Here is a 27,884-nt window from a genome sequence, read left to right as displayed (position 1 = left end):
CTACTGCCTGCTGATCTCCCTGGCCCAGCAGGTGGCAGCCTCCAGGCCACAACCCGTACCCCGCCCTGCTCCTGCGCTTGGAGCCAGTAAATGGTGGTGCCCCCCGGCTTGCGGACGCTGGTCCGCAGCTGAGCTGGGTGCTTCCCCTTCCAAAGACGCATCTTGGCTCTTTCCGGCAGGGCCTGGGCAGCAATGCTGTGGCACCTTCAGTCCAGGCTTCCAAGAAGGTGCACGGGAAGGCCATGCTGCGGCTGCCCCTGAGGCTGGTATAGACCTCAACCTGGGCCTCGGGCTCCTCCTCCCTCTGTCCGCAGGCCTTCAGCAGGGTCCTCGTGAGCCCACCCGGTGCCATCACCATGGCCCCTCATGGACCACGTGAGGCAGGTTGGGCGAGACCTGCGGCACTGGCGCGTTGGGTCGGTGACAGCAGCTCTTCCAGGGTGCTCACCGACACCGCGGCAACCACGGACACCGAGATATGTTCCGGGGGAGCCACCTCTGCCAGGATGGCCAGCAGGATGTGGGGCTTGGTGGTAAAGACCGGCAGCACCCCCGGGTTGGAGGGGGTGGTCTGGCAGCATGGAGCCAGGAAGTGGCAGAAGTTCCCGTCAGTTGGCTCGTGGGCCCCACATGCAGAACTGCTGCTTCTACTTGCTCGGACGCGCCCCGCGAGTGCAGCACCTCCGCCCCCGCCCACCACCCCAACACTCCGTGGGCCACACCTGGAGTGTCCGATCTGAAAGGTAAGTTCTAGCAAATTCTAGTCAATTATCTTCTCAAATTTCATCTCTTCTGTATTCTTTCCTACATCTTCACTTTCTGTATCCCCTCTCAGAAGGATCTGAAACTGAATATTTGATTTTTATGTCATTATTTGTTTATTCGCAGTGTCTTTCCCAAACCTCTAATAGATTTATATTCATGACTGTTCTCATTTCGTGTGCCTTCCTTAACATCTGTGATATTCGTAATGATTATTTTAATGTCTTTTGATGATTTTCTAGTAACCTTTTAGTGATGGTCAGTTTTTCCTTTTTGTAGGTTTTGAGATCTATGTAATTTTGTTTCTGTAAATATTTTTGATGGTGTGTTTATCTTCCATGAAATGATTCCCTGAGATTTTCCTGGGTAACTTTTGCTTTCTGGCTTATACTTCTAATCTTGGCTTGCAATTATGGTTTTTCTTTTTCATTATTTTAGGCATGCCTCTTAATTTCCTATGTAGTGTTTTTGACATTGTTATGCATTTATTAGTTTTGATATATATTTTCTACTACTTCTACAGCTCCTATGGGAAGGCAGAAATTGTATTATGTGTTCAGTCCATTATCTTGAAATGTTTATCTTTTTATTTTTATTTTTTTGCTTCTTAGGATTGCACCTGTGGCATTGCACCATAGTTCCTTGACTAGGAGGCTAATCTGAGCTACAGCTGCCGGGCTACACCACAGCCACAGCAACGCAGGTGAGTGGTATCTGAGACCTACACCACAGCTCTCAGCACCCCGGGATCCCTAACCCATTGGAGCCAAGTATGGAATCCACATCCTCATGGATTCTAGTCAGGCTCCTTACTACTGAGCCACAACGGAAACTTCCGGCTGTTTTCAATAAAATTAATAAATGTGTTTATTTTTTGCTTTATTATAATACTTAGAAATTACTTAAGTTTATTACTATCCAATTTCTAGTTAGTCAAATATGTTTTAATGTATTTAACTAAAAATAAGTGCTTTGATGATTTTGCTCGTACAGTTTACTAAACCCCAAGGTTTGATCACATTTTGGCTTATAGTGTCTTCCAATATTTATATGAGGGCTCTGGATCAGAGGCCAGGGAGACTGCCATCTCCTGTTTTAGGATCTGCCCATTGCCAATGTGAATAAATACAAACTAGGAAGGTGATACCATCAGAAAATGAATTAAAAAACAAATTATGTAAAAAATAGAAAGAATGCCTTTGTATATATGATGTAATTGTGAATCACAGTTATATTTTTATTTATACTAATAGCAATCTCATTTCTTGGCTATGAGATGAAGAATGCCAAATATGACCATTGTAAATGACTCAGAGGTTCATGAGAGAATATTTATGCAGACTTATACACTACTCTAGAATTACCATCCTTTTCCTAAAACATTTATTATCCCGCAGAGACATTGGAACTAGGCTGAGCTTATAAATTACACTGGCGTAAAGGGAAAATGGGCTCTGAGAAATAGTGTAGCATTATTCTAAGAATCTCAGCTAGAAAACCTTCAGAGGATGGAAACACAAATAGGACATGAATGCTTTTTATTCTGATAGTCTGTAGCTTCCTGATAAGTAAAAGGCTTTGCTTCTGATAAACCTGAGCAGTATCCTATAAAAATAAAAATAGGCACACCAAAAAGTTTATGGCCGAAATAAAGTAAGTGGTCCTGCCAAATTAATGGTGGAAAAAAGAAGGTGGCGTACAGTAAGGGAGGCAAAGTAGATGGGCCTTTGTTTTCTCTCAGTTCCTTCCTTCAGTGGTCACTGCTGAAAGCCCCAGTCAAAAAAAAAGTTAAGAAAAAATCACCACTTGCTCAGTAAACAAACAAGGAAGTAAGCCGACTGGTGCTGAATAGGACAGATCGGATGCATTGCTCACACTGAAACAAAATTGGCGGAGCCAGGAATGTGGGTGTTATTTTTACAGTTGCAAGGGCACAACTGTTTAGTAATTTCATTCTCACTTCATCTACTGGATGACACTTCGCCTTTTTTTCTTGTTTAATAGAATGTTTTGGGGAAAAAAATGGATGATTTCTGTTCTAGTGAAGGCTGCCCACATTGAGTGTTGGCTGCATAGTAGAAAGATCTCAGAAGGCTTTGCACATCCCAGATGTGCTTTTCACTTGCTGTAGAAACTGGGATAACCAGTTGGATCTTTCTAAGGCTCAATTTGCCCATTTAGAAAAGCAGGCAATAGAAATACTTAGCCTATGATGTGAGGATTATGAACTGAGCTTGGTTCCATTCCTGGGATGTGCCTTAAACCTCTCCTAGTTTACATGTAGTATACATTGCATGCTTAACTTTTCTAATAAGTGTATTTGAACATCCTGTTGTTACTTAACGCTAGTCTCTGTGCCTGATGCACAGTGCTAAATTGTACTAAAGCTTCAGAGTTTGGAGCAGAAAAAAGGTATATTGCAAGGCCTTGCAAGGAAATGGGTGGTTTGTGCCTTAAAAAGCTGGAAATCTGCCATAAAAGCCAGAACTCCTCCAAGGCTTTCAGCAAAGCCCTTTTACAAGCTAGGTGAGGGAGGGGTGTGGTTAGTTGTTGCAAACTTTTTTGGTGTTGGATTCTTTGTTCTTGCAGCTGTCCACATAGGTTAGAGCGTGGTCAGGTTTATGATGTTCCCCTCAACCTCCAAGGCAAATGTTGCCAGTTTAGGTCATGTCACAGTCAGATCACAGTGTTTCTGTATATCTCAAGCTATAGGTAACATTCTTTTACAAAAGGTACAGAGCCGGCATGACTAAGCACAGGGAGAAGAGCACAAAGGTTAAAATAAGGTTAAAGTAAAAGAAAGAGATCTAATATGGAGTCAGATTTGTTCTGCCCTATTACCCTATGACCTGCTTTCAAGACAAGTAACTTAGTATTCATTTTCATGGTATGAATTTAATACTCTGCTTATTTCCCTATTCATCCCTATTCCAAAAATAGACTCATTTGAGTACTTTTAAATGGACTTTTTCCTGTTTGATCAATTAGCTGTAATGCTCTGCTGTGTTCAGAATTGAGACATTATGCTGCCTTTGATATAGGAGACCTTTTAAAGATTTTTAAAGACTTTGAAAAATAAATATTTAAGGAAGTAAGCATTGTTTGGAGTTGAAACCCCAAGTTCTGACTTATTAGAGCCCCACAATTAGATTTTTTTTCTCTATCATTATCTTAAATGAAAACACCTATTTCAGCAAAATGAATTTTGGTCAATATTCAAACTAGTGTGTTTGGTAAACTTTAGTCTTAATATGTTGTGACCTATTAAATTAATGACATAATTCACTAAAAATAAACCTTACATTTAATTTTGCTTTTACTTTTCACAAAACCATGCTATTTCTTCTTAATATTTTATGTTTTTCTTAGTTACTACAAATTTGTTTGATGATAGTTTCATGTTACTACTAAGTATTGGGATTAAATTGACCACTTTATAGTTAATAAGTTCACCCCTGCTTTTCTCTATCCTGATGAATATCATTAACTTGTCATCTTCTTTTTATCTAGATATATCTTTAGTTCACCAAAAGAGAGAGCAAATAGCTCTTAAAGATATTGCCCACTTTTTTCTTACAGAGAGATATAAACAAAGAGGATGTCAAATTTTTCAGTTATGTTTGGTATTTTTTCAGGTATATAGAAACAATTTAACATGCACATTTAATGTATCATTTAATTATAAAAGTATGTGCAATTATTAGGGTGATTTCTTTGCTCTAATAGAAATAAAATTTTTAAATGAATTCACTTAAAAGGTTTAAATAGCTTCAGTTAAAATTTTGGTATAAAGTTTTACTGAAGTTTAATGCTCTTTTATTAGAGAAAAGAACAAACTATATTTTATATGTTACTCAATTAAACCAATGAAGTATTTCCATTGTTCATCTATTTAAATTGAAAAACTATCAAGTATGAATAATTATTCCATTTTTCTCCTCTATCAGCCTTTTAGGTATCATTTTTATTCTTCTTTTAATGGTTACCCTAGAGATTACAATATGCATCCTTGACTTATTACAGTCTACCTTAAATTAGTTCTTTAACTACTTTCACAAAATGCAAGCACCTTAGAAGAACCTAAGGATGCTTTATCCTTTCCCATTTTGCTTCATATGTAATATAAACCCCTCGAGACATTAGTATTATTGTTTTAAACATCAATATGCATTTATTTTACCTGCATCATTACCCTTCTTTGTGCTTTTAATTCTTTTCAGTGACTCTTAGCTTCTATTTCGTGTCATTTTTCTTCAAGTTGAAGAACCAGCTCTGATATTTATTGTATTTTAAGTCTGCTGGTAATAAATTATGCAAATTGTGGTTCTCAAAGTGTCTTTATATTTCCTTAATTTTGAAGGATATTTACTAGGTATAGACTTTTAGGTGAGAAGAAGGGCCTTTTTACTCTTTAAACATTTTCAATATGCCATTTCTTGTATTTTGGTTGAAAGTCAAGGTCATTTTATTCCAGTTCCTTTGAAGATAAAGTTACTGTGTTCTTTTTGTGGTTGTTGTTAATCACTGGCTTGTCTTCATTTCATCATCTCATTTGTTTTTCCCAGAAGTTTAATATGAATTGGCAAGATACAGTTATCTTTGCATATTTCATGCCTAGAGTTAACAGAGTTTCTTAAACCAGTGAGTTGATGCATCTCATTAATGTAGGGAAACTTGTAGTTACTGTCTTTTCAATTATTGATTCTTCCCGTTCTTGCCTCCTCTTTCCATGAGACTGTAATTTCACTGTGTTTCATGTGTTTCTTTTGTCAGTACCATTCTCTTTTCTCTTTGTGTATATTTTTGGCTTGTTTCCTTTTCAATGATATTTCTTTTACTGTGTTGAGTTAAACACATCCAATTAATTATTAATTTCAGACTTCATTTTTTAATTTCTAGAATGTATATTTGCTTCTTTTTTATAGAATTAAAGTTTACCATTGGTATTTTTATCTTTTCATCTACTTGATGTTTTCTTATTTACTTTCTCACAGATGATTAAAGCCTCTGTCAACTCCAATATTTATTTCTAGTGTCTCTTTTATTTCATTTTAGTCATTCTATGTCATTTTATTTCATTTAGTTATGTATTTATGATATTTAGCATGTTTCTCAAACTTCTGTTGGGTGTTGGACATTGTGGATAAAGTCTAAAGGGGTTTTTGATGAAGGTTAATTTTTGTTTTGGCTGGCAGGAGAATACTGATCTAATGACTTGATCTTGTTAAGGCTTGGTGTTAGGCTTTGTTAGAGCTGATCTATTTCAGTTTTTTCCTTACTCCTAAGAGATGCCCCTTATTCTGGACTCTGTTTCATAGTGCTCGGGTGTAACCTTTATTCCAAACTCTTATACCTTTAAGACTGCAGCTGAAGTCTGGGGGTGTTTACCAAAGTCATTCTACCTTGTTGAAGTTCAAATTCCAGAATCTTTTCTCAACATGAAAAAAAAAAAAAATTCAGTGCTTAAATCACTGCTCAGCTCACTAATCTCACAGATGTTTTCTATTGGGTTCCTGGAGTAATGCCCCATGAGGACAATTTCTAATCTCACTAATGACTTGGGGAACATTTTATGCAGATTTGTGGTCTACTTCTCTATTGCTCTCTTTTTTAGGGGTACGTTGCCTATTAAGCCCCAGACACTTTGCCAGACTTGAACACTGTGCTGTTTCTACTGAGACTGCTGCTTTTACCTGGGCTTTGCTTTATTGATCTAATTTGAAGAATGCTCTCAGAAAAAAGCTGTGGGGTATGTAGGAATTCCTGTTGTGGCTCAGTGGTAATGAGCCTGACTAGTATCCATGAGGTCATGGGTTTGGTCCCTGTCCTCTCTGAGTGTTTAAGGATCTGGCATTACTGTGAGCTGTGGTGTAGGTCACAGGTGTGGCTTGGATCTGGTGTTGCTGTGCCTGTGGTGTGCAGCTGCAGCTCTGATTGGACCCCTAGCATGGGAACTTCCATATGCTGTGGGTGTGACCCTAAAAAGACAAAATAAAGAAAAATAAATATTAAAAAAATGCTGTGGGGAATGTAGAGCTCAAACATGTGCTTCTGTTCTCAAAAAAAGTGTAACTTCTCTGCTTTTTCTTGAATAGTACTGCAGGGGTGTTAGTCTAATTCAAGCCATGTTGTAATAGTAAATGGAACAAAAAGTTACTCAAGTGTGGATAATTGATACACTAATAATTATTTTCAATATGTTTTATACCTTTTCCTATTTATTTTGATTTTATGTTCAGAAACAGTTTGCTCTTGTAGAGCTTGTGAGATATACTTTTTCTTTTTTCTCACAAACTTTAGTATGTAGAGCAATTTATGCTTCATTTCAGGTTTTAAAGATAATGTATTTAAATTTGCTTAGGCTTATAGACTAATATAAAGTTGATGGAATCATGGCAAAAATGAGCTTCTAATGCTACCTAATTGTTAATCCTCTTGAATTGGAACAAAAAAAGTACACTTCTGCCTTAGAATTCCTAAAAAAAAAAAAAATACTAATAATGCTTACCATAATTAAGAGTCTCCACCTAGGCCATGAAAAACACCTGATGATGAATAAATTCACCATTGAGATGGATTGTTTTTCCCTCATGATTTGTAAATAACATTGTACATTGTATATGCTTTACAAAATTATTTGTACAATATTTGTTTATTGAAGAGATTTAAAGTACACAGAGAACACCCACACTCAGGATTGTAGGTGGTGTTTTGTTTTATCTCACATGTATTTTATGTGTTATTGGAATTGTTAGCATAGTGAGTGTTGTTGGTCATTGAAATGCTAGCTGTTTTTTAATAAAGAGACATTTTGGCTCATAAACCTAAAAGTCTTTGCACAAATGCTCCCTTCACATTCTCCTATCTCATACTTTTATCCAAATAATAAAGCAATAGTGTGAAATGGGAAAATGACTTAAATTATAATCCAATTACATGTATAATATGTATAATTACCTATAAAGTATGTCTATATGTTTTTCTTTCTATTTATATAGGTGTGTGTATACTCACATATATGTGGATACAAACATATACAAATATTTATACCTCCATCAATATATAACTTCAATATGACCTTGTTCACTTGTTTGGAAATTCAAAATGTATTTCTACTTTCTGGCTACATTTATCCTTCTATATCAATTAATATTTGTGTAAGTTCCAATATCCCCGTTTTTGACATATTTCTTCTCTTCTACATGGAACCAGTACTTCGGGGAAAATACCAAGTAGTCAGCATGTTATTTAGAGTAGTTAATCCTGCAGTCCTGGTTACTACCCCTTACTATTTTAGTCAGAACTAAAGTGAGACATTTCAAGCCTGAATAATATTCACACCAGTACCAGTGGTTAGTTGCTCTAGACAGATCCACTGTGTGGGTGTGCTACTAAGGCTGGAGTGAGTTCATTAACTTTTTTTTTTATTTTGATATCCGTAATTGTTATTCTTAGGATGCAAAATAGAACCAGGGGAAAGTATATGCAGACACATGTATTAATAAATTTAATAAAGAAAGAAGTCACCTGTTATATACATATAACTCATACTTTTTATCTAAGTGGCAAACTATATGTGATACATATATAATGGTTGGCTTCTTTATTCTTTCACAAGAAAATCAAACGACATAAAAAGAATTTTACAGCCCAACCAATGTGGATTTATCCCAGATATGCAAGGTGGGTTCAACATTCAAAAACATATATATACATACACACACACACACACACACACACACGCACATGCACACAGATTTATATTTAAGAAAAATTATAAAACTTTGATGAGTGAAATCAAAGAACTAAATAAAAGCATTGGTAGTTTATGCTCACAGATAGGATGACAATATTACCAAGATATCTTTTTTCCTAACATGATCTACAGATTTAATATGATTACAATAAAAATCCCAGAAAATTGTTTTGTGGATATTGACAAACCAATTCTAAAGTTCATATGGAGAGGCAGAAGACCCCAAAATAGCCAACAGACTACTGAAGGACAAGAACAAAGTTAGAAGACTGATACTATCCGATTTCAAGCTTATTGTAAAGCAACAATAATCAAGAATATACAGATATATAGAGGAAACAAAATAGAGCCCAGAAATGGATCCACATAATACAGTCAAATAATGTTTGAAAGAATTGTAAATGTAACACAGTAAAGATAATATTTTCAACAAATGATGCTGAAACTACTAGACACACACAAATGAATCTAGAAACACATTGAACCCTTTGCAAAATAACTCAGATGGATCATACATCTACTTAAATATCAGAAGGTACCATAACAGAGAACCCAGGTGACATTATGGTGATATTTTAGATAGAATACAAAAAGCATGATCCATAAAAGTATTGGTAACTTGGACTTAATTAAAATTAAAAACTTCTGCTGTTGGAGTTCCTGTTGTGGCTCAGCAAGTTAAGAACCCGACTAGTATCCATGAGGATGCGGATTCTGTTCCTGGCCTCATTTAGTGGGTTAAGGATCTGGCCTTGCCACAGGCTGTGGGTAAGTCGCAGATGTGGCTCAGATATGGTGTTGCTGTGGCTGTGGCTGTGGCTGGCAGCTGCAGCAGCTTCTATTCAACCCACAGCCTGGGAACTTCCATGTGCCGGAGGTGTAGCCATAAAAAGACAAAAAACAAAAAAACAACACCCCCCCCAAAAAAAACAAACCTCTGCTCTGTAAAAAGACAATGTCAAAAAAATAAAAATAAATAAATCAATGAGGCATGCCACAGACTGGAAGAAAATATTTTAAAAAGACACATCTGATAAAGGACTCATTCAAAATATACAAAGAATCTTAAAACTGATTAAGAGAACAACCCAATTAATAAGTGGGCCAAAGATCTTAGCATACCTGTATATAGATGGCATTTGAGCATGTGGAAATATGCTTCATATCATAATGCATCAGTAAGTTGCAAATTAAAACAAGGGGATACCACTACTCACCTATTAAAATTGTCAAAATCAGCACACTGACCACACTGGATGTTGGCAAGCATGTACAGCAACAGGAATTCTGTTTCATTGCTGATAGGAATGCAAAATGGCACAGCCACTTTGGAAGACAATTTGGCAGTTTCTTACAAATCTAAGCATATTCTTAACATATGATCCAGTAATCATACTCATTGGAATTTACCCAAAGGAGTTGAAAACATTTCTACATAAAAACCTGCACACAGATATTTATAGCAGCTTTATTCATAATTGCCAATAGCTAGAAGCATCCAAGATGTCCTCCAAGTAGGTGAATGAAAAAATAAACTTTGGTACAATCAGATAATGTAATATTCAGTGCTAAAAATAAATGAGCCATGAAAAGACTTGGAGGAAACTTAAATGCATATTACAAGTGAAAGAAGCCAATCTAAAAGGACTACATACTGTGTGGTTCCAGCAAATTGAGATTATAGAAAACGCAAAACTGTGGAGACCAAAAAAGACTAGTGGTTAACAGGGGTTAGGGAGAAGGGAAGGTTGGGTAGGCAGAACACAAAGGATATTTAGGGCAGTAAAGTAATCTGTATGTTACAACGTTAGGTACATGTCATTACACATTTCTTAAAACTCAGAATGTGCAACACCAAGAGTGAATCTTAATATCACCTATGAACTTTGGGTGATAATGATGTGTCAGTGTAGATGTATTGTAACAAAGGTACCCCCATAGTGTGAGATGTTAATAGTGAGAAGGTTGGTTGTATATGGGGACTGAGGGTTTATACAAAATCTGTACTTTCTGTTCAAATACTCTGAAAAATAAAATTAATTTTTAAAAAATATTCTTTATATTTAAAATGGTATGGAGTTTAACAGAATTATACTTTGTAATCAAATTCTAGAGCCTGTCACTTAAAAAATAACGAAAAACCCCACAAAAGCAACATTAAACAAATCAATAAAGGAATCATTTTTAAATAAAGGAAAATGCTACCATTTTACTCCTCCATCTTATAAGAAAATTGAGATATATAAAATAAATCATGTGATGAACTTTCTTAATGGATACATCATGTATTACCTTTATATAGATGCCCTATGGAATAACTGAACATGGGAAAATTATTTTTGTCTTTTAAATGCTGGTGATTTTGTAGTGAATAAAACTGAGGCTTTTTTAAGTCTTAATACAGTTGGCCTTCCTTATCCATGTGTTCAACCAACTAAGGATCAAAAAGTTTAAAAAAGATCCAGAAATTTCCAGAGATCAAAACTTGTATTTGCTGTACACCAGCAAATATTTACATTTTACCTCAACATTGCATTTACACTGATTGCGTACTACAGGTAATCTAGAGGTGATTTAAAGTATGTGGGAGGTTTTGCACAGATTATAGGTAAATACTGTGTCATTTCTGGGAGGGATTTGAGCATCCATGGCTTTAGGTATGTGCTGGGGTGGGGGTGTTAGAATCAATCCCTCGTGGATGCCATACTAAAAAATATGAGTCTAGTTTTGTTTGTAATCTTAGTAGAAGATCAAGAAAGAGATTATGATTGATCTAACCCTCAGCTTTTAGATTTGAATTTATATTTTTTACTCAAAATATGGGAATTTTTTAATCCATTAAAGTGACTATGCAAAAATGAATAAAAATTGATCAATAAATATTTTGGCCCCAAGTCATGCCTGAAAAAAATCTGAGTTTCTCAAGGATTTTAAGACTCATAAATGATATCTATTATTTGGAACATTTTAAGTTCAATCTGATGCTAAAATATGGTGAAAATGAAATAATTTTGCCACATTTAAATTCAATTAAAATTTACTCAATATTCATTAAAACTTTGCTCATTTAAAATTTACCTCAAAATTTATATTCATGAGCACTTAGTAATTTGTTTTTGAGGCATTTGTGTAGACCTGCTCGGTATAATACTTACTCGTTTTCATGAATAGACCAAAAACTGTGGGCATGCTAAACTTAAATTTTTTAAAATGAACATTGCTTTTCTCATGAAAATAATGAAAACCAGATATATTTAGTGATATAACTGGTAGTTAAATGTAAAATAATCTACAAGAAAACAAAAGAAAAATCCTGATGCTTAATTTGTTTTAAGCATAATTACTTTTGTTCAAACAAATGATGAACAAAAGCAGAGGAATTGATGCATTGCCAAATTCTGCTTTTCCCCAAGATGAAAATAATTTTTTACAAAAAGAAATTACATATTCCAGGCTGCTCAACTCTAGCTGTGATAATATCAGTTACCCATATGGAGTATGCTGAAAGAAATGTGTTTTCTCTTTGTTGTTGTTGTTTCTAATTTGAAAGATAAAAGTTCACTCATAACATAGGAAGGCATATGTCTCTTTGGAAAAGCCCTGGCTATGACTTTTCAATGCCAAAACAATTGAACGAAAATGAATGATATAGTCAATTAACTAGTAGCTTCATCTGTTTGAACTCAAACTACCTATCTAATTGGTTGACTCAACTCATTGCTTTTATTTCTGCTGTATGAATAAAGCTTTTGGGAAAAAAAATTACTGGATGCCATAATGAAGATATTTCAACAACCCCCGGCATAACTAAATTAAAAAAAGAAGGCATATTGGTTTTCTTATATAGCTAGCCAAACTCCCCAGAAGTCACGTTTTTTTTAAACTATGCATAAGTTTCTCTAAGATGGAGACTTAGTGAACTCATTCCAAATTCTTTCATGATGTATTAACCATCAAAAACTTAGACACAGAAGCTAAGAGAGAAAAAACAAATGGGAATCTGGAGGTGAAGTACAAAGTTCTCATTAAACTTTATACTAATATTTAGGTTTCTTAGTATGGTTGAAGAGCATCTTTAAAGCAGTCGTTACTTGTAGGATATGAGAGGTGACAATTGATGAATTAGTGTGTGAGCCATGTACACATGTCAAGGTCCTCTCAAATTGAAGAATTTTAAAGTGGCTTTAAAGCATAAAATGAGAAAAAAAAGAGTAGTTTTTCATTGATGAGATTACTTATAAGAAGCTACAGAAAATGTATTTGTAGAGTTTTAAACAATACCAAGATTCAGCAAATTGGGGATCTTCCCTTGAGAGAATATGAGTAAACTGTAAGGTAATGTTAACAGTGACTCTCTGGAACCAGACTACCCAGGTTCAAATCCTTGTTCTGTCATTTTCTGAATGTGAAACTTTGGGAAACTCTTATTATCTCTGTGAGCTTCCTCAGTCTAGCTATGAAGAGAGCTATAATAGAAATACCTAACATATAGGATTTGTGAGAAGCTTAAATAAGATATTGACACAGTGATACTAATACAATGCCAGGCAAATGGAAAGCACTTAGAAAATATCATTAAGAATTGCTGTATTACACTGAGGCTATATTCCAGTAATTTCCAGTATATCTCAGTGCAGTCTTTGACCATTGATGTCTGAATCACATTCTGTTTTATGATGTTTTGTGGTGAGCAGAATTTTTTGCATTCCAAATATAAATTCAGATGAATCTTAAGTACAGTAAATGGCATTGCATTTTTGTTTTTTCATTCCTTTATTTGAGTGCTTATTGAATGACTGCTATGAGCCCCTTATTTATTAATGATAAATTGCAAAGTAAGTAATAGTTCACCAAGAAGATCACTCAGAAAACAGAAACACTCAAAATTCAACTGTACATTGGAAACTCTGAAACCATGTTCACACACACATATACACACACAAACACACACTCTTTAATAATGGAAATCATGGCACATAGAAGGTTTTTATCACATATAATAACTATTTTACATAATTTTAAATAAAGGCTATATAGGCCAATAAAGATGTACTTTAATTAAAGACCTATTACTATGAATAATATTTAAAGAATCCCCAAATTATGAAAGTTCATATATGAACTATATGTACAATTTGGTTTACAGTGAAGTTATAGGTAAATAATTGTGTACTAGGTGAATAGACTAAGCCATTTGAAGGACTTTTGTCTATATTGATAACTGAACTTATATAAAATTTGTCTTTATTACCTTCTCACTAGTTTGGGAGATTTCATTATCCCCAAATTACTCAGTCTCTCAGTTAAAAGCATTCTGTACACTTTGATACCACCATGTTTTATGCAGTGAAATGTGCCATTATCTCAATTATTTAAAGTGTGTGTGTGATTTTGGTACTTAGCAATGGATAGTTATATTTTGGTCGATTTTTCTATTTTCACATGCAGTGGCCCTTCTAGTAGAAACTATATAATTTCCAGCCCGTTGACTTTGGACTTAGATGTCTACCTTGCTTTGGCCAGTGAAATGTGAATGCTGTGTGCTAAGCAAAAGCTTTGAGTCATTGCCTGACTCCTTTGTTACTCATTTTCTTCTAGTACATGAAAAAGTCCCACACAGTGTGTGCTACTTCATCCTGTGTCCCAGAATGAAGAAGCACAAAGGAGAACAGCAGAACTGTAATTCACATGTAATATGAATTTTGCAAGCCATTGACATTTTGATGTTACCACAGCATAGACAAGAAAAAGGTGACCAATACACAAACATTATATGACTGTTCATTTTGTAGCACCTTTGCCAATGGACATTAATATATCAAAAACAAAAAAATTTGCTTGGCTTATTATCTTTCTGCTGATAAACCTCTAGTTTTATTTCCAATTTAGCTTTTTAACTCACTCTGAGATTCTGTTATTTTTAATTTGGATGTAGTTTATGGAATTTCATTTTTATTGATATATTTGGATTTTTATGCATCAGACTGCTTTTCTTTGTTTTTCTTTTATCATTTATTAGTGGCATTAGTTCTCAGTCTTTCCTTCTTTTATTTTATTTTTCTAGTGATTTGGGGAAGTATATATCCTTACTTATTTCATTCAACTATTGTCTTCCTTAGTAAAGTTTGAAAAGCAATCATACTTACATCTGTATTTTTAAAAGTATCAACCTCAAAACATAAACACTATCTGCTTATTTTCTTCTAGCAAATCAAGAATATAGTTGTGCTTTGGATTAGAACAGATTTTCTGAATTTCAAATGTTTGTAGCCCAAATCTGGAAAAGTATACTCTGAATAATTCCCATTATATTAGTATATTAATTCAGTAAATGTAATTAATTGTGGCAAATGACATTCTGTTTTTATCTATATTTAAATAATAAACTACCTTCAATTGCACATTAAATTATTTCAATCCTTATTATTGATCCTCTGTACTGTGATTCACCTGCCTTTAATTCCAACTAAAAAACACTTTTGCTTCAGGAAACCTCTCTGGTTAAAGTCTACTTTTTTCAGCTCTTGTATGTCTACAATTATCTTTCTTTGCATTTCTACATAAGTGACAATTAATGTTTTTATATCACTCTTGGATGGCAAAACTTTTTCACTTTTTAATGAAAGAAAGTCAGTCTCATTTTGTACATTTCTGAATGACTTGATTACAACATTTCCCTCTGGTGTGTCTAAGTTCCTATCTCATTTAATTTCATTTGATTACATACAGTGAAGAATATACATCTGATCACTCAATTTTCTTTCATTTCAGGAGAGATTCCTCCTGTAACATTCTTGATGATCATTTCTGTTCTGTTTGTTCTTGTTAAGTGTAGCAATTATACTAATGTTGATTGATCTCTGTACTTTTTCCTCTTCATCTTTGATTTTTTTCCAGCTTTTTTCCCATCTCTTACATCCTGGCACATCCTCCCAGCTCTTCTCATCATGTATATAAATTTATACATGCCAGTTCTGATTTAAGAATCCCTAATGCAGTTGACAATGCAGTTATTGAGCTTTTTTGTTTTTATGTCTTATACTTCTATTTTATGTCTTATACCCCTGTAAGACTACTTTTATGTCTTATACTTCATTTTTCTTGCCTACTTCTCCTTTAGCTCCAGTTTTATCTAAGCTTGGTTGGTTGGTTTCCATAGCTTGGCTATTGTGAGTAGTGCTGCAGTGAACCTGGGAGTGCAGATATTGCTTCGAGATCCTAATTTCAGTTATTACAGGTACATACCCAGAAGTGGGATTGCTGGATCATATGGTAGTTCTGTTTTTAATTGTTGGAGAAAATTCTTTGCTGTTTTCCATAGTAGGTGTACCAATTTATGTTCCTGCTAATGGTGTAAAAAGACTCTTTTCTCTACATCCTCTGCCACACTTATTTTTTGAATTTTTGATGATAACCATTCTAACCAGTGTGAGGTGATTTCTCATTGCGGTTTTGATTTGTATTCCCCTCTTTAATGTTGAGCCTCTTTTATATAATACTTTTTTTTGCTATGTGATATTGAGCCTCTTTTATATTAATGTTGAGCCTCTTTTATATAATACTTTTTTTGCTATGTGATGTCTTCTTTAGAGAAATGTCTGTTTAAGACTTTTGCCCAATTTTTCGATTGGGTTGTTTGTTCTGCCTGTTGAGTTGAAGGAGTTCCTTATTAGTTTTGGAAATTGGCCTAATTTCAGACATATGTTTTGCAACTACTTCCTCCCATTTTATAGGTTGCCTTTTCATTATGTTGATATTTTCCCTTCCTGTGCAAAAGCTTTTTAGTTTGAGTCACTCTTGTCTACTTTTGCTTTTATTGTCTATACTTTGGGTGTCATAGCCATGAAATCATTGTCAACACCAATGTCATGAAATGTTCCCTTATGTTTTCTTGTAGGAGTTTTACAGTTTCAGGGTTTACATTTGTGTCTTTAATCCACTTTGAGTTGTTTTTTCAGTTTGATCTAAGGTAAGGGTTCAGATTTAATTTTTGCATGTGGATATCCAGGTTTGCCAGGACCATAGTGCCTGTAATTAACGATATGGAGTTGTGTACTTCAAAGTGTGTTAAGAGGGTAAATTTCATAGTAAGTGTTCTCATCACGCAGATACAATAAGAGACACAGGAAACTCTGGGACGTGTTAGATAATGTCTGTTACCTTGATTGTGATAATGGTATCACAGGTGTTTTCATATGTCCAAACTCATCCAACTCTACACAAGAAATATGCGTAGTTGTTTGTATATAAGTTATTACCTCAGTAAAGTTGTTGAATAAAAAGCTTGACATCCAAAGTCAGACTTTATTTTGAAATCTTGGCTTTATCACCTCCAGTTATGTTAATACTGGACTTCTTGCTTAATTGCGATTATTTGCTCATATGTAAAATAAGTAAAGCACTAATCATTAAATTAGGTATCATAGTCCATGTGTTGGAACAAAGCCCCGGCAGATAGTAGATGCAATATAATGTTACCTCTTGTGATGCTAATGCTGACACTGATGATAAGGATGTTCTTTTGGACACACCTCTGTGCTTTGCTTATATTCCTGCATTCTGACTCTCAGTGGCCTTACATTGCTCATGGATTTTCTGATGTTGACTTTTTTTTTTTTTTCCCTATTAACTCATTCTTTAACATTGAAAATCTAGCTCCCAATCTGGGACAACTTCCAAACCCACTTCATGAGAAAGCTAGAGTGGCATAATAGAAAGCAAACAGAACAGAACTTGATCCCTCTAAACTGACTAAAAAATCCATAGGAAGTGAGGGCCAGAAGAAGATAGATAGGAAATATTCTACCTGCAGCAATGTTACTACTATAGAATGCAAAAGACCACTGAAAAATACAGGGCGTACAAGTCTGAGCATTCAAATGTCAGAATTACTACCCTAAACAAATAGGTAGCAGGTATAGCAACATGGATTTTGAAGATTCCATTAGACTCTTACAGTTAGATTGATGGTTCTCAGAGTAGGTGGAACACGTGAACTTTTATCATATTTAATTAGTGCATTCTCTGTATATGAGATAAAGTTCTCCACAAAATGTTCTTTGTCCTAAACCTAAGGTTTCAACTTTGAATCTATTTTCTATTTCCCAAACTATTTTCATCTGTCTTGTTGAATTACCATTATAGTCCCTCTTGCATTAAGACTGGTTTTTGATGCCTGCATGATCCCCGGTTCTTAAAAAGATTAGAGTCTTTATATCTTCCTGGAGCTGCTTTAATCAGAACCCAAACTTCATGTAGATTTCAGTATATGATTCTTTTTCACTCATGACCAGAACCCAAGGGCAGAACCATTCTGTCTCCTGAACAAAGCATCATCAGGGATATCATAGTGGAGGACAGAGAATGTGCTTCACTCCTTTAGACTGGAAATGTGAACATTTTAAATCAAGTTTATTTCTGCTCAGATTGTTATCTATCTCCAAATGTCTAAAGGGTTATTATATACAATAATCATCAAAGAGAACAAATATTAGATAATGGGAAAAATTACTTGGAGGTTTAATATAGAGGTTACTTTTATTTCATATGATTTATACATTTCCAAAAAAAAGTATCTTGACTCTGGAAGTATCACAGAAGTGATAGTATGATTATCTGTCAAAAAAAGAGTTTTAGAAAAGATCCTGAGCTGATTGGGCAGATTATCCAGATCAGTGGTCATCAAACTGTACCTTGGGGACTTCAGAGTTCTGCCTCGGGATGAGGCCAAGCATACATCTTCCTTTTAAACCAGAGCTGCTACACTGTGCATTTGTTTCATGTTTTGGGGTTCCATATATGATGCTATTTGGAAAGAGAGTTCTGCTAGTATAGTAAACTTTTAACTCATTCAGCTCAATGACTTTTAAATGCTCTTTCATCCCAGCAATTCTATGATATGATTTTGAGTGTCTATGATTCAATGCGCAATGTGAAAATATAAAGTTACAAAACAATTAAAGAGGTAGGTTTATTCTTCTCCATTTATTATTTATTAGGTCCTCATTTCAATGGTATAATATAATACAAATAGTTAACAGAGTTTTGAGGTAATGTGGCAAATGTACTACCCATACCCATATATATATAACATTGTTAATATGTCTTCTGACATATATATGTCAGAAGATAAATTAAGAAGATTAGTAAGGAGTTACCAAATCCAGAGTACAAAATTATTCCCTAAATATATATTTATATACAGTATATCTTGTAGGCACTCAGTATATTACTTAAGATATCTTTTATAAATATTTAGACCCATTATGATTCAATTTTAAAATAATGCACTAGTTTTCAAAGGAACCATCATCATATTTGTGGTAAATAAATTTTCCTTATAATCTGAAATGCTTGTAAACGATGCATTATACATTATGTAACAGCAAGATTTGGTCTCTCTTTACAAAGTTTGAAGTAATAAAAACTAGATTTTTTTTTTCCTGGTATACTTGAGGAATAGACATTTCCATATGAAAAGCCATGATTGTGAATTTCAATATGAGTAAAATTCCCAGTTCCATAAGATGGAAACATCCAATTACTTAAGTATATTTGTCATAAGGAAAAAATAAAACAAGAATTTAACTCAGTATTTATTGAGTGCAGATGATATAGAGGAAGTATGGATGCTGGTTTCCATTTTCTTATTTTCTGCTGAAAACCCAAAACATTCTCAGTGCTTTTCAGCTTCTGTGTATTACAGAATTTATAACATTCTGTTACTATAGATATCTATGAGAATCCTGGAGGAATAAAGAGCCTGCATTTTTGCATCATGCTCTTTCATTAACATTGTCTCATTAGAGTTGGTATTGTTTTTGAATATTTAGGACTGGAGATTTGATTAAGGAAGTAGCTATATGTCCATAAACTAAAATTCTATCCTGTGTCTACATATGATTAAACTATTGCTGTAGCAATGAGAGACTAGGTCCAAAGAAGGAATCTCAATATCCTATTTCAATGTAATTCTGAAGACTTGATGTTGAAATTCCCACACTGTTATATAAGTTTAAAGTGGATTTTCTTTCACTAGAGTTCCATAACTTTCAGTAAATATAGTTGTGTACTAGTATTAATTAGTACTTTACATACATGTTTTCTGTTTTATTTTTTTTTTAATTCCTATTTATATAAAACCTTTGGAAATTTTGGGTCCAGCCATATGGCATACTAAATACAAGACCAAAAAGAATATCTGCTTGATAACCATTTAGTTTGTTGCAGGTTATTTATTTATTTATTTGTCTCTTTAGAGCTGCACCCATAGCTTATGTAGGTCCAGGCTAGGGGTTGAATCAGAACTGCAGCTGCTGGCCTGCACCACAGCTACAGCAACGCCAGATCCGAGCTGCATCGGTGACCTACACTGCAGCTCACAGCAATGCTGATCCTTAACCCACTGAGCGAGGCTGGGGTTCAAACCCACATCCTCATGGATGCTGGTCGGGTTTGTTACCACAGAACCACAATAGGAATTCTATTGCAGCTTATTTTGTACCATCTTTCTGATAGGCAGTAAACTTGGCAAGACGAGATTTTCATATTGATCATGTTTGTCCTTCTTAAGCAAACTTGACCATTATGAAAACTATTCATATTATTATGTATAATTGACCAAATAGTACAATTAATAATTTTATCCATTTCAATAACTGAATTAAATAAATATCCAGCTGATCCTGTTATCACTGTGAACTTGTTAGATTTGCATCTGTTATATAAACTCATGCATGCATGTGTACAATTAGTTTTTGTTATTAATTTATTATTACATATTAGGAAAATGCTTTATTTAGACAACATCCCCAGAACATGTATTTATTGAGTACCTTCCATATGCAAGGTACCAGATCATTACCTATCCCTGAATATCACACTTCAGTGAGTGCTTAAAATCTTTGGAGGCACTCAAATGGCTCATAAGACAGTAATAGGTGTTCTAAGAGGCTTATGAAAAAAATTCCTGTGAATAGTAAAAGAAATATATACAACTTAGCAGGTTCGAGTAAGTTTCTATGAAAGAGATGACATTGGAAGTTGGAATTCCCATTGGAATTTTAAAGAATGAAAGAATTGGGAGAAGGGGAGAGAAATGATGAGGAAAGAGTTCAGGGAGGGAGCATACTAGGTAGAAGGTATAGAATGAAAAAAAAAAAAGAGCTGTAGAAGCAGTTCCCCCCAAAATGTTATGAGGTCAATGCCAAATGCTTCACTGTATCATGCACAAAACTAAATCCAATAGTAGACAGGTAAGGGAATTTTCAATATATAATTTTAAATAGGACTGCTTTCTACGATCATTTTTTTGTCCTTTAAAAGGAATATGTAAGTACAATGCTCCAGGACACAGTCTATTTTGAAAACACTTCAATCTAAATATGGTACCAAACACTGAATACAATACCCTGAATATGCCCAAAATATACTAATAAATCCATTTTGATTTCATGTTTATATGGAACTTGAAAAATAAAACAGCAGTTTAAAAGATATGTTTTCTAAAAATAAGGCTATAAGCAATAAGAGAGAATGCTTTCTGAAAGATAGCTATAAGCCCTTTTAACCCTGTTTCCAAATGCTCTAAATTCTTATGGGACAAAAAAGTACTTGTGGGCATAAGGACTGACTTAGTCAAAAAGTAATTACCGTTATTCTTGGTAGAGAAGGAAAAGGCATTAAGTGATGACATAAGCATCTCATTTAAGTGGACTTCTATTTTATTTGTATTTGAAATTGCAATTTTTATTCAAATGTAGACGTGTGAATTATACAGTCAGGTTGCCCTATGACTCACATGCTTTATTCCTATTCAACTTTTGCCTTCTCTAAAAGTACTTTAGATTATTAATCTTAAACTTTATGATAAAGGTCACCTTATCAACATATCTGAGCTTTCAGTTATTTGGTTCTAATCAAAATCTGTTCTGACACATAAAAGATATTCTCATTATGCCAAAAAAATCTGGACTGGCATATTAATTTGAAAGCTACCCAAGAATCTTACTTTCATGAGTAGTATTGCAGCATCATCTTTTAAGCCCTCATAATTGACTGTGTGTACCCTAAGTGGTTGGTAAACACTGCACAATTTTTCTCTTCTTTTTTTCTTTGCTGCTCTCCACACCAGGAGTCCATCAAGAGTTCATCAGTAGCCTGATCAACACAATGCATTCATTATTAAAAAAACATATTTCTGTAATAGAAAAGAAACCTAAAAGTCATGAAAATAATATTGTATACATTTATCTTATAATTGCTCTCAAATCCTCATTAAAATAGCAACTTACCTATTTTTTCAAATTACTGATCTATGAGGATTAAAAAAAGAAATAAAAAAAGATATAGAAATAATTTAAAAATTCCAAAGGGTAAAAAGAATGAAGGAGATGTTAAAGGAGAAAAAAGGCCTAAAATGATGATAGCATATATTCTTTTCTTAGCATTCTCTAGTGACTCATCCTGATTTACTAAGTTTTTAAATTTTCTTTTAATGCTGAGATAATATTGTCACATTATCTATTTATAGCATCAGAATCATTAGTAGATCTTTATAAATGCACTAAAATAGCTACAGAATGATGATTTTTAAGCAGTTCATTTACTTCTGAATTTTGACATATTCTAAGACATTATAATACCATCCCCATGAATTTGGTAGATTATAGATTCAATAACCACTTTAAATGATACAATTGCTTTTCTGAACAATGATGAAGGTAAAAGGAAGGAGAAAATTTCCACATATAATGGCTTTGTGAGACTAACTTCTAAAATTATATAAAAACGCAAATAAGTAAATGCTGTGACGGCTCTTGAAGGACATAAACCAAACATAATCAGAATTAGTCAACGGCAGTCAAATTACAGCTGTTCTACACAATAGTAAACACATGTTTATGCATTTAAAAACATGCCAGACAGACTTTGATTCTAGCTTATGTTTTCTTTTAATGAAAAAGTAAGAGGCATGTTTCATCTTTGGAAAGAAATGTACAAAAATTAATAGTAGTTGAATACTCTTCTCCCAGTATAACTATCCTAAGGTTAGATGGTGACTCTGAACATTGTTTCTCAACTCATTTTATAGCACAAAACATAAAAACAGTATGTACCTGGTCATTGTACTGAAGAAGGAGATCAAGAGAGAGTACAGTATAGAGAACTGCTAAGGTAGGGCTTTTTTTTTTTTTTTTTTTTTCTGCTAGAAGATGTGAGCTACAATTTATTGAGAACTTCCTCTCTGCTAGACATGATGCAAGCATTTTATAATGCATGCTGGTACTTCATCTGCACAACACTATTAGGTGGTTACTATTATTATCTCTGTTTTACAGATGATGAAATTTGAGTTCAGAGAAGTCAAATGATGCTCTAGGTATCAGAGTTAGTGGTGAAAGGAGGACAAAATTCATGTACATCATATGTTTGCTCAGAACGAACTGGCTTTGCTTGCTCAGGCCAACACTTCTTGAATAGAATCCCAGAGGGACAAGAGGGTAAATGTTGGCAAGAATTTCTGCCCAGACAATGATGTCAGCCCTTCCAGCAGCAGGCCAAAACTATTGCAGAATATTTGGGATGGAGGGAGGGAAGTAGGCATAGGGAGATGGAATCAGTTAATACTAGTAGGGGCCAGGAACATATATACCATTTTAGTGCTCATGTAAGTGGGCTAGAGGGACATGGCAAGGATGATGGATGCCTAACTTCCAGCAGAAGTCAGAAGGCCCAGCCACCCACTTGTCACTCTAATCCAAATATGGTCTCGATCTATGCCAGAGATTCAAAAGTATGTCCAACATTCTGACAACCCAACCCCATAGGCTATACATACTGACAATATTAGAGTGACTGACTGATTGCCTTGCAACCATCTTACCTTCTATCTTCTATGTATAAAATGTTTAAACATTTTCCCCAGAGTTCTGTTGGACATGGTTTTCACTTGGCCATATCAGCAATTGTGTGCATAAGCTGCCAGTTGTCACTAGACATCTCTGCCTGTGAGAATATCAGCCACTGGGCAGGTATTATCTATTTAAAAGACTTGTATGCATTTCTGAGTTTATATTTTTTTAATTGTTTAAAATGAGACTCAAAATTATTAAATATATATGTTTGGAACTCAAGAGTACCTTAAAATAATTATTAGCTTTATTTTCACTGTTGAATCTGGCAAGACCACGATGTTAATTGGAGTCTGTACCATCCAAAACCTTTATTTAGTCATGGAATTCTTCTTTCTCTTTGGAGTGTGTTTATTTAATTCCATGCCATTTTTCCGGGGAGGCAGTCAAAACACTGAGGGATTAAGGGATTTTTTTCAAACAAAATCATAATTTATCTCAGCTTCCCTTTTGAAGTCTGGACTTTGAACACATGCTATGCTTGAAGAAACTATTGGTAGTGAAGGAAGATGACCATTGCCACATGGAACCAGACTGGGAGGGGACAGTGCCCTAGACGTAAACCCCAAAGTGACAGGTGTAACTAGCATTTTGCAGAGCACAGTATTGAGCTATATGTTCTCTCTATTTATTCTCTTTTCTACATACCTAAGCTTTAAATATTTCAGTTTTGTTTTGACAATGAAATAGGAAATGAAAGGGAAAACCACAATTCTATGCTTAGTTTGGAATGTGCTGACATGAAGCCAACAATAGTGGGATGTAATTGATCATCAAATAGTATCAAAAGAAGTCAGACCTCATGGGATGAAAATCGACATTCTGAGGTCCATTCACCCCCCTTGTGAAGAGTGTCTCTTAATATGGAATTATTTGAATTGTGTTTTATTATGAGAAACAGCTGTAGGGAGCCATAGTCAGACTATTTGTATGCCCAATAAAGCAGTGGAAAATGAACATGGATATTTATAAACTTAAGGAAGCAAGATTTTTTTTTAATATGGAAATAGGCTTACCCTGGGTGCTAAAGCTGCCTTCTCTAGCCTAGAGATAGTAAGTCTAATAAATCTCCACATAGCTCTTGATTTGACAATTGAACTTAAAACATTCTCTTTTTTTTTAATGCTTATATCTGCAGCACATGGAAGTTCCCTGGCCAGGGGTTGAATGCAAGCTGTAGCTGTGACCTATGCCCTGCAGCTGCGCAGTGCCATATCCTTTATCCCACTGTGCCAGGAGGGCATCAAGATTGAACCCTTACCTCCATAGCAACCCAAGTCGCTGCAGTTGGGTTCTTAACCCACTGTGCCACAGTGGGGACTCAAAAACATTCTTCATAAGAAATAATGGGACACCAGGCATGGGAACTATTGGCGTATTCCCAGTTTGGGGTATACCACTTGAATCAGTAGACGGAAAACTTGTGTGAAACAATGGGTCTGAATCATCATTCTTGTTAATAGTGATTAACAAGAATAGAGACCAGCTTTTCTGGTCTATCTTAGCTGATCATCAGTTTCCTTTCAACTCATATTTGAGCAATCTGGATTCTGTCCAAGTTCAGTATTTTATTATCTCACCACTATTTTGGCACTAATCTCTTGGCTTCTGATCTGGCTATAAATCAATTTAGTTCAGTCTTAGTCAAAAGAAAGTTTTTTCACTTGGGTATTAAACACAGAGACAAAACTAAACAAACCTTAGTCTGGAGGAAGAGAGGCAATATTTTCTTTATAATGGATAAAGAAAATGAATAACATTAGCAATTCATACTCAGTCTTCTTATGAAGCTATCATTTATTACCTATACTTGAAGTGTCTGTGACTCAATCTGTATATACATCATTAATAACCTAAATTCAAGACTGCCATGCTACTGGCTTCTTTGCCACATTTTCCTATTTTCAGACCACCTGGAATGTTGCTTTCCTAATTACATCAGAGGCAGAGGAGTTCTACTTACAAAATTGTGTCATTTGCTTTTCCAACCAAACTGAATCTAAGTCTTGAGTTGAATAAATGAATATATTTTATCTTTTACTATAACCAAATACTGAAAATTTCAAAGATATTTTAATCTAAGATTTAAAGGTAAATGTGGAGAAAAATTGGACTTGATCTCAGGTGAACTCACTGTAGCTTACTTTAAGGCAATGTTTGAGAGCAGTCAGATAACATTTTATAAATTCCTACCTAAATCCTGTGGGATTTTTAATACTTAGATTTAATACTGCACTGGTTGTCTTCTTAAAGTAAAATTTATTCAGCATTAGGTTTAGACCAAGAAACAAAATGTTTGTTTTACTGCTGTAACTAAATTTAGAATTTATAAAGGGCCTGCTAATAACTCAGTCTAACAACATATTTGGCAAAGTTGTTTTATTTATTAATTTCTACCTAACATGTTTAGCTTCAATTTTAATGTGTGTTCTTGATAAGCAGATTAAGAATACCTAGTTCTCAACTTTGATTCTCAATAGCAGGTAAGCCATTTTGAGGTGAATTGCCTGTACAACCTGACAAGCTTTCCTTTGTTAATTAATTAAATCTGCTCATCAATCATATTGGAAAAAACTTTTGTTATTCTATTAAAGATAACTTTTAAAAAATAATATATATTTTTGAAAATGAATAAAACCTCTTCCAACCATTTCTCCATTATAAGTCTGCTGCCTAGTTAGTGAAAGCCCTGACCCGGACCTTAATTGCTACTTAATTGTCTAGCACAATCTTTACTTTTGGTTACCTATCCCACTATCATTGCTTTTACTTATCCATATTGTAACCTTTGTAGCTTTGGCAAAGCAGTAGTGAAAAAATTAGTAAGAACTCTGGACTGAACTGTTTGATGCGACACTTCTTTCAAAAGGAGGAAACCTTAAGTTCGAAGTTCAGCATAGTTATTTTTTTTTCTTTAAAAAGTAATACTAAGCAAAGAAGCATAGATTTTAATCTAAACCTTCTTATATGAATTGGCAAGCATTGTATATAAATCATAGAGGCTTAAGGAATCAGCAGCATCAAAATATGCAGAAATGTATGCACTCTAACAAGAACACAAGGAGGAAAGGGGGACATCCTTTCTGATCTGAACAATCCCAGCTTCGCAGGGAAAACGAGAGGAGCAGAGGAAAGGTGATAGTAACAGTTACTAACCTTTTATACCAGAAGGAGTTGGTGAAGAATTAATTGGTGTCTTGTCTTTTTTCTTGCTACAGACTCAGTAAAAAGTGATGTAAAGACTGTTTTCCCTCTGGCCCACAGGAAAGACAGGGCTTTTTGTTTTGAGTTATCAAATCCATGGCCTTCTGTAGAGGGGACCTTGCCTGGATCTGAGGGATCAGGAAGGTTGTGGAGGACAGGATCTACCTCCAACGCAATGCAGACTCAGAAGGAGACAGGGCAAGGGAAGTAGTTGTACTCGGTAGTACCTTTGGAGCAGCAATGTCTGCGGCGTGGTGAAGAGCCAGCAGGGGGCGCTGCTCTGTTTGGGAGAAGAGGAATGAGAGCAGCAGCGGCCATTGTGGGTAACCAGGGTAGGCTCTGGGGCACGCGGGGACAGGGTGGGTAGGAAAAGGAGAGCAATCTGATTTGATGTCATACTTCTTACTAAGCCTCAGAGGAGAAACTCAAAGGTTTAATGTGAATTTGAAAAACAAACAAAACAAAATATATTTCTTATACCAGGTGTCCTGGAGCAGTTCATCCCAGGGTTACACTGTTAGCACCTCGTTAAGCTGAGTCAGCTCTCATAACTAATCCAGAAAGCAGACCTACTTTTTTCTCAGTTCCCATGTGCTCCCCAAAAGTTACCAGAATTTTTAGAATGTTTGTGAAGAACTCCAACTGCCTTAGGAATAGTTTTCAGACACCAGAGTTCCTACTGATATGTATGACTCTAAGTTATGTTTGACTGTCCAGAACAGGAAGAATCTGTTATCTTAAGAACTGAAACTTTAGGGGCAACATTTATATTCCATAACTACCCCTGCCCTTCTGTTTAGTCTGTGAAGAATTGCTTTGTTGTTCCAGGAGCCCCTTAATCTTTTAATTGTGAAAAATTGGTAAAAAAATTATTTTATTTTATTTTTTTACTGTTTTATTTTATTTTATTTTCCCACTGTACAGCAAGGGGATCAAGTTATCCTTACATGTATACATTACATTTATATATATATTTTTTTCCCCACCCTTTGTTCTGTTGCAACATGAGTATCTAGACAAAGTTCTCAATGCTACTCAGCAGGATCTCCTTGTAAATCTATTCTAAGTTGTGTCTGATAATCCCAAGCTCCCAATCCCTCCCACTCCCTCCTTCTCCCATCAGGCAGCCACAAGAAAGCAAAAGAAAAAAATTATTTTAAAATGGAGAGTATGCGTATTTTTCCAACAATAGAAATGATGGGTCCAGTGTAAAAATTGTAATAAACCAAATAATGGACTTAAACCAAGGA

General features: G+C 34.8%; 1 pseudogene; it reads right to left on the bottom strand.

The window, feature by feature from the left end:
* LOC125120638 (pyrroline-5-carboxylate reductase 3-like) lies at positions 1-27,031 on the bottom strand (annotated as a pseudogene).
* Between the last annotated feature and the right edge of the window lie 853 nt (positions 27,032-27,884).

Source organism: Phacochoerus africanus, chromosome 2 (assembly GCF_016906955.1).
Source record: "Phacochoerus africanus isolate WHEZ1 chromosome 2, ROS_Pafr_v1, whole genome shotgun sequence".
NCBI lineage: Eukaryota > Metazoa > Chordata > Mammalia > Artiodactyla > Suidae > Phacochoerus > Phacochoerus africanus.
The sequence above is the reverse complement of the archived record's forward strand: the minus strand, read 5'-3'. Positions and strand labels throughout refer to the sequence as shown.